Genomic DNA, 12,794 nt, shown 5'->3' with positions numbered 1-12,794 from the left:
TGGCTGGAGGCCACACAGACGGGAAGGTATGTAACAATCCATTTATCACTTTGCAAATATTAGTGCTGCTTGCATTTGCTGCAGCAATATTTCTTCTTGGAAATTGGTGAAGTGAGTAATAACAATGTTATTTATTCTAAGACCTTGGAACTGAGAAGCAATAACAGGGGGACTGTTCCCTTGAAAGCTTCAGAGGTGCAGGAAATAAAATGGGGGGGGGGGGCGGCAGGGAGAGAAGGACAGCAAATAGACCAACAAAGATCTGGAGGAGAGAAAGCCATTGAAATCTTGTGTTTAATTTCTTTGCCCCAAAGGTAATAAAATGCTTTTTGTAATGATTTATATATAAACAGGCAGGGTGGGAAGAAGGGTGAATATTTCAGTTTTATCTCTGGCTACAATTGCAAGGTAGCGGGGCATGCAGCTTGGATTCAGGGTCTGCCAAAGAACCTCATTCACCACAGAATCTCCTCATTCTTTTCTTGCATTTTTTTTTGATTCCTGCACACCCCACCCCCCCAACCCCCCCCTTCCCCTTACATCCCTTATCTGAATATATAAGGCTGCCCTTTGCTCAGATTTATGGGTTGGGGCAGCACTGTGTGTATTTACAGTCTCCTGACCTGCAGACCTACAGCTGAACAAGAGCAGGAGGAAACCAGGGCCTGTTCCATAAACAGAGACAGATACATGGGGGAGGCAGCAGGAATTGTGAGCAGCACTTAACATTTTTAACTATTTGGCCAAGCCAAGGAATTAGTGATTAGATTAGGGGCAAAGAAAAATGAGAAGCAGGGTTAAAGATTTAGGAAAGGTGGGGGAAAAGGACAGCAACAACCAACAGAGGCCCCAGGTTTGGCATGGGAAGAAAATAAAAGTTATTGGGATGTTATAAAATGTTTTCCAGGGCAAAAGGGAAGAAATGAAAGTGAACCTCCAAAGCATTTTAATCAAGTTGTGCTTTTCTTGGGTAGGACCAAACAGCGCTTTTCAAGTCTGATTATCTTTTGAGGAGGTAGATTACTTAGTCTGTGTTTATTCAGGAACTAATTGCCTCAGATTAAGTAAAAAAAAAAAAAAAAAAAAAAACTTTACTCATTGATAATAAATATTTCTGAGGTCCGTATCTATCAGTTGCTTTGTCAGTAGAAATTCAGTGCAGATGAGAAAATATTTGAAAGGGGCCAGAGGATTTACTCAACTTCTCAGAGGCAAAGGCAGCAAAAGTGGCAACAACCTGGAAAATAAATATATGAAATGCAATGTATGTAAGGGTCACAATATAGCATAAGTATATCAACATGATGAACAGCTTTGATGAAAATGGTAAACAAAACCACCCTCTCTTCCTGTGGCTTGTTTTACATTGCAATAAACCACTGACTCTATAACCTATCAGAACATGCTGAGATTTTATGCATCATTTCCAACTACTATTTGAACATTTGGTTTAGAGTAGTCATGAACCATAATTAATGGGATTTTTTTGTGTGTGTGTCCTGATAAAAAGCAAGCTTTATTGTATTTTATTACCTGTTGGTCCAAAGCTCCATATAGATGATGTAAATTCATTGTAGGTTTTAGGCTGGGGAAATAGAGGAGATGGGGTTTTGCACATGACTATGATGAATTAACATTTACAATTTCTAATCAAACCCAGAAATTTAGGTTGAGATGCCCTGTCTAAATTTTCTTTTCTCCTATGAGTGAGTTGGTAGCAATGGGACACAGAGATTTTGGCCCAGCTCAGCCTACCAGGACGAAAGGGGGAAAAAAAAAAGCCCCAACAACACAGGCACCACAAAGACCATGGAGATGAATGGCTCTATTTTATGAGCCATAAAAGTTTTATTCATCTTGACACTGAAACAGGTTTAGGCAGCGAGTTGACACGCCTTAAATAAATAAGTGGAATTAATTCCCCAGCTCTTGAAACAATAGCGGAGTGCCCGTAACGCTGAGAGCTGCCCCGTTGTTTCCCGTTGCTGCTCGATATTGATATTATTTGTGGGTTGTTTTTTTTTCCTCTGGGGCCTGGTTGCTCCACTTCAGATTCTTCCCCTGTTTTATTAGAGGTTGAAAAAGGTTCAAGACCTGGTTGTACCACTGCTCCCACCGACAGCTAAAGAACCAGTTTGGCGTCTGGTTTGTCTGTTGTTTTACTGCTGACCTTCAAATCAACTTTCCCCCCTGACCCCAGGAGGCATCTATCATGACAAGAGGCTGTTTAACACAAATGGTGCCCATTTATAGGGGAAGAGAGTCAGAAGATTTCCTTGGTTGTTGGTTTTTTTGTTTTCCTTTTCTTTTTTTAAATGAAGAATTTGGTTTTTTCACCCCTCTTTTCTCAGTCACCACAGGTGAAATCCCTCCTAGCAGCTGGCTTATGAAATAATGTGAGGGGAGGCCTTAATGAGCTGAAAGCACCCTCAGCTGGAGATAAATATATGCAAATGAGATGCACAAACAAAGGAGCCCGGACAGAGAAATATCTGCAATTCCAGCAAAATGCTGCCTGCAGCTAGAAGATGAACAGCTTTGATAAAATGGTAACAAAAAGCACCTTTTTCTCCTCCAGCTTGTTTTACATTGCAATAGGGCATTGTTATTGTAACCCATTGGAGCATGCAGAGGTTTTCTGCTGCTTCAAAAAAAAAAAAAAAGAAAACCTGTTTAAACATTTGTTTTTAGGGCATTCATGGGCTATGAGCAATGCGATAGCTTGGAGTTTTGTGGTGGCTTGGGGGGGATTTTTTGGGGGTGTTAGTTTGGTCATGGTGGGTGTTTTGGGTGTGTCTTTTTTAAGTTATTTTTTAATATATATATTTTTAGTATTTATATTACCTGTTGGTCTGTCTCTGGCTTGGGTTGCTGGTGATTTTGGTCGTGGTATTTTGCAATGGGGAAGGCAGGGTGGGGGTGGCTGTTGCTACTCAAAAAAGAAAAAAATAATAATCCAAGTTTTACTTTCAAATTTGGAGGGAAAATCCAAGTTGACAAGTAGTAAGAAGCAGCCGAGGGGAATGTGGGAGAAGAGGGGAAAAAATCCAGGCTTGAACATTCACCAAGCAGCACCCAAACAGGCAGCTTTAATGAAAGCAATCAAGCCTCGGAGCTAATTCAAAGACAGACATCTAACATGCTGATTTTAATAAGCTTTTAAAAGGCAATCTCTAACTTTAAAAAGTTGCTCTTTTTAATTTAATTGGGGGGGGGGGTGTTGGTTTATATATTGCCAAAAGAAACACAGTCACTAAAATATGTTTTCAATGTGTATAAGTAGCATATCTAGAAAATGTCTTAAATTAGCCCCGTATTTTGAGGGAAGGGGGAGAGGGTGGAAGAAGGAAAGAAAGACACTTACTTGGGATGAGTCAAATACTTTTTCCAGGGGTCATCATGTCAAAATAATACCTTTATGTTCCTGTCCTTGCCTTTATGAATCTTCCTGTGTGAACATATGGATGCCTCTTTGCCTATAGGCTTCTTCTTCAGAAAACAGCCCTGACCGATCATCCCTTGGAGATAGGCAAACCTGCCTTTCTAAAAGGCAGAGGAGAAAATAGAGAAAATACAGTGCTGTTTAACTTTTAACCTTATGATATCACTAAATAGATAATTATGGAATTATAAATGGAGGGTAAACACTATAAAGTTTAGAGGGCCCTTTACTCCAGGCACTAACCACAATTTTTATAGCTGGCAAGAAGAAGAAAAATAGACTTACCTTTAAGGAAAAAAATCCCCCTCTTTCTTTGGCACTTACAGATGTTAGAGCAGACAAGTGTTGGATTTCCCGATGTCAAGAAGATTTCCTAATTTTTCATAGCCTTCTCCTGTTGCATTTTTGGCCCAATATGGGAATCATCAATTTAATTTGTGGGGTTGCGCACTGGAAATCAAGATATACGTGTACGTGTGCTTTAATGAACCCTAAAACCTGACAGGCAACTGTCTGCTTGCAGTTGCCCCAAGCTCAGGATTTCAAGAGTTAATAAAAACTTGGTTCTATTAGGAAGGCTTTCTTTTTGCAGCCAAGGTTTGTAGCAGCATAATTATGTTCAACTGCTGCTGTTTGAAAAGGGCAAACAGCATCTTAGGCACAGAACAATGAAATTACAGCTGAGATTTAGGTTAGCAAAAGCCGTCTTCTGCAGGCTTTTATGATTCATTATTTCCCATTAAATACAGTATTAGAAGTGTACACCAGATAGCTCATGGTTGCTGCGCTCAGAGCACATTATCTATATTACACAGGTCTGGGGAGCAGAATTAGAAAACTTTGGGGGAATGAGCAATATGTGTTTGCTGATAGAAGTACCATATGGCTCATCTTCCTCAATTGCTTTCATTGCGACTCTGATGCTGGAGAAATTAAAGTTTTATTTGATGTGGCACAGCTTAATGAACTGTCTTCTGTTAGGAAAATTGAATATGTTTCCTGTTATTTGAGCACAGAGCCCTCATGGTTTTGGCTGATGAGGGATGCATTATGTATTGTTTATTTAGCATTTTGAAAACAAAAGCAGATATTGAAGGTAAAATTGATTACTGCAGGATGTGTTATATAATCACATTTTTCTCTCTTTAAATTATGGCCTTGCCTATTGTTTTTATGGAAGCATTTTTTGAAGACGGGGGGAGGGTGTCCCCTAATAAAAAAAAAAAAGGAGAAGTTGTCGAGGCAAAGTATATAATCGCTGCTTTGTTTAAAAGCAGTGTTAGAGCTTTTTAAGTTTAGACAAGGACATGGAAAAAAAAAAAAGAAATGCACTTACACATGCATTAACCTGCAGACCCAGTGGCTGCCATGCCATAGGTCTGGGGATGCCTGGGGACTGTGTGAGCACTGGGGCTGTGTCATTAGAAGAAGACTCATTTGTCCATCCCAAGTGGAGTACATAGAGAGGGGAACATCCAAAATTCAGGAACCAGATATCCTGGATTTCCCATTTCTTAGTATATTGGACAGAGTTAATTGCAAACTGTTAATACCTGCCAGGATGGGGGTGAATATACTTGGGGAGGATACAGAAAATTGCAGTGCCCGTGTTACCAGGCACTGCAATATCAGTCATTTATTTGGGGCAAGAAATAAGATATTGATGGAAAGATGGCTCAGATTAAAGGCAATGTGTGGTTCTGGCTTTGTTTGTAGCGTAAACAGACATGCACACACCAAGGACTATATACACCCTACTATATACCCATGTCATTGGGGTGGCTGGCAGCAATAAGCCCAGTGACAGGCAAGGGCTGTGGGTGCTAACCCCTCTTCTCTCCAAGGGAGCAGACAACTGTACTTCAGCTCTGAAACTTACAGACAAAAAATATTAATGCCCCTGGAGAATGTTATTCTTATTAATTCCACTTGTACTTGTTTGAAATCCTGCCCCATGACACCCTCTGACTTTTGCTGTTATTGATCTCCCAGGAAAAGAGAGGTGGGGATCACGGAGCAGTGAGTGGAAGGCAGAAACTGCCTGTGATAGCTCAGTGCTTCTCTCCTGCCCTCATGCTGCTTTGACAAAAAGACAATTTGTCTTGTGTGCCCCACAATGTTTGAGGACTCTGGGAAACGTGCCTGTTAAACAAGCCCCACACAGAATCTAAATACCATCCATTAAAAGAGAGAGTCCCCTTGTGTTTACAGCAGCAGGCCAAGGCGCTCAGCCCTCGCCCCGGAAAAACTCCCATTGACGTCAGCAGGGCTTGTGCTTATGCAAAGAGTGCAGGATGCTGCCCTGCACCTTTAGACAGAAAAAGGAAAAAAAGAAAAAAAAAAAAAATGAGTGGTACTGAAATGAGGATGTTGCTCTTGAAAACGTCTTGGAGCAAAGTGGTTAAAGCAAAGCCTGTATAAACAGTGACTATAAATATTTTCCATTCTGTATCACTCTTCAAACAGCTCCCTGCTGTAATTTCAGGTGAGTACAAAAATAAATAAACTATAGCATGAGAGGAAGAAGAAGAATCGAGAAACGAAAAAAAAAAAGCTTAACTCCTTTTACACAAAAGCTTAACTCCTTTTATCCAGATCTATCTCCCAGAGAAGAAACTAGTGGGTTTTTATGAAAGGCTGCTCCATGACAGGAGCCTCCTTTGAGGAAGACCATTATGCATTGTTATCAGCATGGCGTAATTTGACTGTTGACAAAGTATCTGTGGCAGTGAGAATGAAAGCAGTTAGAAGTGTGTCGGGTTGTAATCAAGAAGATGCTTAGCTGTGCAACGCTGCATCTTGAGCAGATTTGAATCAACATTGCCTTGAGGGGACACGCACACACACAGACACAGGCACACACACACACACCCCCAAAGAAAGTCCATTAATTTTTAGTGGGAAAATTAGAGTGGCACTTGATGAAGTGAAATTTGACATGCGTTAATTGCTCTGCAGCTCTCCTAATTAGAGATTTTCAAATTCTTTTACTGCTGTCAGCCTGATGCCACATTGTCTTGTTGGACAAATAGTAAAATTGCAAATTGGGTTGATAAAGAAGTTGGACTTGAAGATATTGGTATTTAGCTTGTTTGCTGCTGATCATCATTCTCGTAAGAGAGTTAGGGTGTTGTGGCCTCTGAAGGGCATTTGGGGAGAAAAAAGTGCAGTAAAATTTTTCTTCTTGATAAATAGAGAATCAATGATTTAACAGAGCTTGTTTAAAAAAGATTAAAGCATGCAAGAAGTGGACAATAAAGCTATGGAGTTGTAAATAAACCTTTAATCTTTGTTAAATCTATGTCTTGCATGAGATTTCAGATATCATTCTCTTTTTAATAAAACCATTAAATTCGGTTTATTTTTTGATGCACATCGTTCACAGTGTGGCAGATGGAGGCAAGGGTTGGGGTTCAGGTTCCTGCATGCCTTTTGCCCTAACCTGAAAAGCAGCATAGCAAGAACATGTTCTATATCAAAAACTAGTTATAAGGTTGTATGAACACATATTGGGGCTGGTTCTGAAAGCATGATTTTGTATCTTTTGTTTTTGTTTTCTTCCTTCCCCTCATTCTGGATCATGCCTCCCCTCCCTTAGCCTTTGAACCCCTCTTAATTCATTAACATATTGAATTTTTTCAATTTTCCATTTTCTTGCAATAACAATATTAATGCCCGGGCCAAGGCCTGATTGGAGCTAAATTACTTGTTACCTGCTGGCATTTATTTATATGGCATTGAATTATAAAGCTTTGCTATTGTCATGCCTTGGGCGAATTGTTTATGACACCAGTAATAGGAGTAATTGTTATTGTTGAAATTACCTGTCAGCTACCCATAGCAGTGGCCCTTGTCCCACTGACAAATAGTGACAGGGGAGAGGGATCCTCCGCACGTCCTCCTGATGACTTCTCCTCTGATAATAAGGAGTGCAGGGCCTCTGATAATTTGCCTGTCACTGTTGAGTGCAGCTCAGAGAGAGTTGGCCAAATTGTTGTCATTCACTTTGACAAAGACAGCAAAACGCTGTGGAGCAGGAGGAGGATTATCAAAATAAATGAAAGCCCTCACACGTCCTTTGTTTTGGGTTTTTTTGGGGGTTGGGTTTTTTCCCTCCCCATTGCCACTCGCCTGCCTTTATGCCAGAGTTGTAAAAATGGGCATAGGTTCCTCAGCAGCGTAACTTAAGAGTCAGCACAGGGTAGCAGTGAATGACACAAGGGCTTGTGCAATTTGCGTGCTGCTTGCCTGAAACATTTTGGTTTCTAAATATAAATTAAATTCTTTATGGATTTTTGAGGGGTTTGATTTGTTTTTTTTTTTTTAGTCTAAGGCTGTCTGTGTTTTGGCAATTACCAACTGTCTTTGCAAGAGAAAGGATGGTGTTTCTCTTGCATGGATTTGATTTTATTTGATTATTTATTCTCTTATTTTTCACAGTCAGCAGCATTTCTTTCAGCTCTCCTCTTGCTCTCGTGCCTGGCCCTCTGAAACATGCCCGATGCAGCAATCAGTGTTGCCCTGTGCCCAGGGCTGCTGGAAACAGCTCTGCTCTGCTCTGCAGCTTTTTGCCCCCCTGAGCTATTGCGATATCAGCTGAATTATCTTCACCAAAAATATTATTTCCTTTAGGAAAGCAGGTTCTGTCACTGATAAACCCAGCAGAGGTCTGTTAGCTGCTGCGAAGGAGCTTTGTGAAGAGGCGGTGTTATTTGTCAGAGCCTATCTATTTATAAAAAAAAATGAAATAAATTACAAAAACTCCCCCTTCACGTCCTGTGACTGGTGCGCACGGGAGGACGCCCACGCTCGGTGCAGACTTGCTGCCAATCACACCCTGACACTGCTGGAAAAGGGAGATATTTTACACCATCACAGCAGCCAGGCTGCATCAGGGATGCTCAAAGTGCAGGTTTGGGATGCGCACATTACACCCTGTCTGATCCAGAGTCGTCCACACCGCATTCTTCACATCTCATCCTATAATAGCAATCATTTCCCCTTTACTGGTCTTTACACTCAGGTAATGACTACCTGGGGCACAAAGGACCTCAGGGGCTGCTTTAGGCCCTTTGCCCCCAGTAGCCAGTCCCTAATTGATCAGTAAAACCTCCCACCGAGTCACTGATGCATGGCGTTATTTGCTGTAACAATGAGGTTTGGTCCACATAAATACCTGCGGGCACCACCTCACCCCTCGATTTGCTCCCTGAAGGAGGAGGTCTAAATTCCTGCTACCAAGGATTTTCATCAGCGGCAAATAAATCTGCTGAATTCAACTCTTTCATTTGTAACCATTGGGCTCAAACGCATAATTTAGCCAAATTATCAGCTGCCTCCATCTTCCCAGGGAACGAGTGCAAACAACGTTTTAGGAACAGACATCTAAATTTAGTAGGGTTTTGAATAATTGATAGGCTGGTGTGACAGAAGATAGAAACTTATGTTTCTAATCATCCCAAAGCATTTCTCCTTCCTTCCAGCCCCCAAAAGGAAGTTGCTTTTTTTGCAGTTAAATATAGGGAAGATGTCCACTTAACAAGTATAAAATTGTGATAGCATTGAGAGGTTATCCGTGGTAATAAAAAGCATGGAACATGCCTGAGAATGTGATCTGTAAGGCAGATAATTTTTAAACATGGAACTTGTCCTTGCTTTGTCTGGGGAGAGGCATGTTAGTGATCCCAGAAGGGGAGGGTAAAAAATATAACACACATTTCTAACTGAAGATATTTAAAATATATAATGTATTTCGGTATGTTACTGTAAGCTGCTGTTTGATGTTTTTTCCTATAAAGCTTAAATCAAGCATCCCAGATATGGTTGTGAATCTCCTGCTCCTAGCTGCGTCAAAAAACAAAATACATTTTAAATGGCTGTATTACCAATATCCCGATAGTCTTTAACATACAAGCATAATCATCTTCCCTCTATTTTCTCTCTCCATTCCTAAATACAGCCCCAGCAACAAAAAGCCCACCTTTACATTTCAAGCTCATTTGAAATGTAAACTTTTAGCAAATAAGCGATGGCTTATGGAGCTGCATCGCCGCTGTGGCTGGCAGCAAATTCCTTTTTCTCCCTCCCATCAGTGTAAGGGGTTTGAAATACCCATCAGTGTCAAAAGAAACTGCGCAAATCACTGTGGTTCTAAATAAGGCAGAGCAATGTCGAGAAAAAAACTGCCCCCCCCAAAAAGAAAACAAAAAAAAATCACTCAATGCATTAAAATGACATTTCTGTCCCATGTCAGTCCAAATGACAAAGTGTCATGTTTTGCATCATTTCAGAAAGATATCCTTCAAACAAATTCATCGTATAAACAGGCAACAGGCTTTTGTTTGAAACATTTCAGATCAAAAGTTAAAGGAAGAACAATTAATATTGCCTATTAAAATCCCTGTTATTGTTAGAGATACATTTTGTGGTTACTCACTATAAATAAAAGCAAAGGAACAGAGCCATGGTTTCTCACCACTACAGATAGAAAAAGGCAATTTCTAGCTTTTTCTGTTTTGTTTTTTTTTCCCTCAAAGTTGCTCTTAAATGTGTTTGCTGAATAAACAGGATTAACTGTATTTAAAACAAGAGATAAAGAACAGCTTTTTACTACACTGAACAGTCTGTAGGGTTTCCAGACTCTTCTGAATGCACTTCATGCCTGGAACATAATGTTCATATTTTACCTTTTTAATGACACCGTATAGAAGAAGCAAAATATTTTTGTAATAATACAAATATGGAATCGATGGGGAATGGTATAAAAAGAGCATTTTTACCATTTCTGCTTCTGGCCAAATGCTGGAGTGGTGGGTTTTGTTTTTTTTACTTTCTTTCTTTTTGCTTTTGTCTTTGTTTTTGTTTTTGTTTGCAGTTTTGCAGCAGGATGAGAAAGCAGGGAGGAAAGAATTCCTGCTGCTGAAGGGGCTTTCCCTTTTCCTCTGGCTGCAAAAACTCACCGAGTGCTGTTAAAACACAACTAATGGCGAGAGCGCGATCCGGAGAGCTAGCCTGCTATCAGCTGCATTTCAATGGAGGCTTTCTCAAAAAATAGGTACAAAGAAAAGAATTTAGACAAATTTGCCTCTTAACCTTTAAAGATTTCCTGCCTATTTCAGTATGTCCCTTATTACATTAATTTTTTATTTAAATTACACCATTAACTGGATATGAATTTATCAAGAATACATATATTGATTTATAAAACAGTATCATTAATTATTATAATAGCTAGATGTAGCTGATATTACAAAGCCATTTAAAGGTTTTTAATATAACTTGGACATACATAGATAGATAGACATTATGGACAAGACTACAATTTAAACTGGCTACCAGCAGTTAATGAAATCCTTGATTTATCTTCTCATTTAGAGATTGATTATGTTGTTGCTTTGTAAAACTATTTATTTTATGCCATTTTTCAAAGGATGTCTCAATAAAAGATAAATAAAACATCCAACCAAGTCTCAAAGCATATTTGGTTTTATATTTTCTTTTTTAATGCTGCAGCTGTTAATGTATTACTAGTTTGGAGAGTTGTTACCTTTACAGTGAATTGGCTTTCTTGATAATAGCTATGTTTGCACATGCACAAATTTCTATGTTTGGATTGAAAAAAAAAAAAGAAAAAGAAGAAGAAAAAAAAATATGATGTCTTCCCCATAACATTATGCTTATTTCCTAAACCAAAACCCAGCAAAATGCCTTTCTGGCATAGATTTCTTAGGCATAGTTTTTGTTTAAGTTGTGGAAAAATGGGACTTACCCTAGTGCTGCAAAGCAGTCAGTCATGGAGAACATTTTGATTTAAAATGCAATCTGAAGAGAAGAAAAAAGAGAGGGGGAGGAAAAAAAGAGAAGGAATGATATAAACAAACAGAACACCACTTTCAAGTTCCTCCTAAAATGTTCCTAGCTTAACTAATACATTGGAAGTTTAAATCTTTGCACATTATTCTTGAGGGGCTATGTCTCTTGACTCTTTATTTATATCACTTATTCTTGTCTGGCAACATATGTTACCAATTTATTATAGTATTTTTTTACAGTTAGCCAGACAAATGTAAGGGCTAGCTGAGGAAGGGTAGTTGCATCTGATGAGTTTAACAATTGCAGGGCATCCTTTAGGGGTAGCCAATGGGCTCTTTTGAAGCTATAATACTCACCATTAACCATTTTGATGCTGACATATTTTTATTGTCAAAGTTGGGGCTTTCCCTCATATCAGCTTCTTTTGTATTCAGTGGCTTCACAGGCAAACCAAGCAGTGTGGCTGAGTTGGTCTTCAAGCCAAGATGTCTCAAACGACCCTCTTACATCTTGGCATCTAAATCTGCATGGCATGCCCCCCACAACTGAACAAAGAAAAATACATGTAGAAAATAATACTTTAAAAAAATCCTATTCTATCCATGACAAATAATAATATAATCCATGACAAATGCAAGCAAATCCTAAGCACAGGCAGTCAGATTTCTCAGGGCCATTACTGACACCAAAAGGTAGCAGAGAGGAAGACTTTTCCCACCAAAGCAATCTCCTCCAAATTTCCATTTGAAATGGATGCACCAGCATCAGAGGGAGAAATTGCAAGGACAGGTGGTGAGGTGCGTGTCACATTTTGCACATGGTGTTTTTAGGTCACCTATTCTGGAGCAAGATCTTGAAGTCTCCCCAGCTTTTCCTTCCTACGCATTCTCTGTCCTGTCTCCTTGTTCAATGGCAACACCTTCCTCCAGCTCCTCTGAAAACTGTACCCCTGTGCCTTGTTTCACTCTTAGAGCCCCATCTTGAGCTTCTGGGAGCCAAAAGGTTTGTACAAACTGTGGGGACATAATTCCTGATATCTCCATGATTTCCAGCCCTTTGGTACCAGATCAGACCATTACACCTGCCAGCAAATCCTACCATGTATGAGACACCCAGCATGGTATGCTCAAGAGCCCTCCTCCCCAAGGATCATGGAATTGATGGTAGGGCACACTCTGAAATTTCTGCTCCTTAGAATTCAGTCAGAATTTTAGGATTTTTTAGCTCCAAAAAGTCAAGTCCAATTTCTCTTGCATCTTCAGGGAATGTGGCTGTGTAAGCTAGCGTGAGGCCACAGGAGTGATGATCCTGAGGAGTGGTGATCTACTGGGGAAAAAGGTACAGCCAGCAACATTTTGGGTGGGAAATGAGGTGTTCCAGGTAGAATAAATGCAGAAGTTGCAATTAAATTCGTTGGGCTCCCTTGACGGGAGAGATTGAAAGTGGATCAGCACGTCTCCTGATAGCACTAGGGGGTCCTTGACAAATGCCACACAAAATAGTTTCAGCTGGGAGGAGAGCAAGTGCTCCTATGGGTTTT

General features: G+C 40.0%; 1 long non-coding RNA gene across 2 annotated transcripts; it reads right to left on the bottom strand.

The window, feature by feature from the left end:
- Positions 1 to 549: 549 nt before the first annotated feature.
- On the bottom strand, positions 550 to 11,248 carry LOC102062600 (uncharacterized). 2 transcript variants are annotated; one of them, XR_012579449.1, is made up of 5 exons: positions 11,211 to 11,248; positions 3,728 to 3,892; positions 3,365 to 3,543; positions 2,845 to 2,929; positions 550 to 1,237 (listed from the first exon to the last, which is right to left on the bottom strand). It is a non-coding gene; the product is annotated as an uncharacterized LOC102062600 (long non-coding RNA). The 2 variants fall into 2 exon arrangements; XR_012579448.1 differs by lacking the exon at positions 2,845 to 2,929.
- Between the last annotated feature and the right edge of the window lie 1,546 nt (positions 11,249 to 12,794).

This window comes from Zonotrichia albicollis, chromosome 3 (genome assembly GCF_047830755.1).
Source record: "Zonotrichia albicollis isolate bZonAlb1 chromosome 3, bZonAlb1.hap1, whole genome shotgun sequence".
Taxonomy (NCBI): domain Eukaryota; kingdom Metazoa; phylum Chordata; class Aves; order Passeriformes; family Passerellidae; genus Zonotrichia; species Zonotrichia albicollis.
This window is presented reverse-complemented; position numbering and strand designations above follow the sequence as displayed.